The sequence below is a fragment of the Lepisosteus platostomus genome, chromosome 10, assembly GCF_059453375.1.
Source record: "Lepisosteus platostomus isolate fLepPlt1 chromosome 10, fLepPlt1.hap1, whole genome shotgun sequence".
Classification (NCBI taxonomy): Eukaryota; Metazoa; Chordata; class Actinopteri; order Semionotiformes; family Lepisosteidae; genus Lepisosteus; species Lepisosteus platostomus.
The window spans coordinates 54,610,764-54,612,140 of NC_142620.1; positions in this window are offsets into that span (position 1 = coordinate 54,610,764).

The following is a 1,377-nucleotide window of genomic DNA, read 5'->3' on the forward strand; positions in this document are numbered from 1 at the left end:
GCGCTTTGACCCCAATCAAGGCTGGTATATTTCGTTCAAGTCAACTGTCAGGCCCTTCACTAATATTTATTCCCATGACAGGAACTAATCTTCAGTGCTTTTTTAGTGACAGCAAACATGCTCTTTATTTATTTGTCAAATTCATGCAGTGTTTTCTGCAAGGAAAGTTATGCCATTGATTCTTTTATAATCATTTAGCTGTAATTAGTCATGTGTTAAAGCTAATCACTCGGTTTGGTATTGTTTTCACCGCAGAGCGTTCAGTTCTTGCAATATTGATGTTCATTGCTTTACTCTGATATCCAAACAATGTACTCTATTCAAAACAGGACAACCAGCTGTATTTTAATTTCAATGCAAAGCTGCAACCACCCATGCCAAACTATGTTTTTTAAACTATGCATAAACACCCTGAGTGGAGATTTTGGTGAAAGTACGTTGTTTATGGGTTCCTTGAAGCAGAAAGATTTTGGTTCACGGCATTGCCGGTCTGTGGTCAGTAGTCACAGACTAATATATTTCAAAAGAGTGGTCAAAAGGTCATCAAGGTGGAGAAGAGGCGTGATTTGAGCAGCAAGCTTCACTGGAGTAAGTTGAGTAAAATGAGCTGCTGCAGTGGTGAAAGTAATAGTGAAATCTTCAAAGGAGTCCGAAAAAAAGCACGATGTGTACCTGTATATTATACTTATGTAGGCAGTAGTGGGTGAGACTAGGGTGTGACCTCCCACAGAACGTCTGTTTTAAACAAACAGCAAAATGAAGAACATTCCAAAGGAAAATGAATGCATGTGATCCATAAAATCTGAAAGAAATAAGAATAGTATTTTAAATTATATTCTAAGAATAGGATGTTCAATGATATAAAGTATATTTAGGTGATCACAGAAATGAAAAATGTATGATCTTAATATGGGTTTACTGGTAATTCTAAGTGCTTTTGTAACATCAATGTTTTTAAATGACTAACATAAAGGTGAATCAGCCATTGATAAATAAGTATTGTTTAAGTCTTGTAATTGGTTAATTAAAAATCAATTGATTTTACTGTAAACAAATCCTGCACAAATCCGGCTTTTGAGATTTTTTTAAAAACAAAAACAAATGCAACCCAATTCTGAGATCATTCCTGTTCGTCTGTTTCTGCAAGCTAAGGGTTTATTCCGAAGCCCAGCATTTCAAACCCTCTGAGAACTCATTTGACTTGAGATGAAGCAATTTTGAGCAATTTTTTGCTTTTAAGCCCATCTCTTGCAATCACCATGGCGATATTTAAAATGTGATTAAAGTCAAAAAGCACTCAGATGAAGTGCAAATGACCTCCTTTTACTAATGACCCTGCCGCTGAAAACACCACAAGAGCAGCGCTTTTCTTTGGGA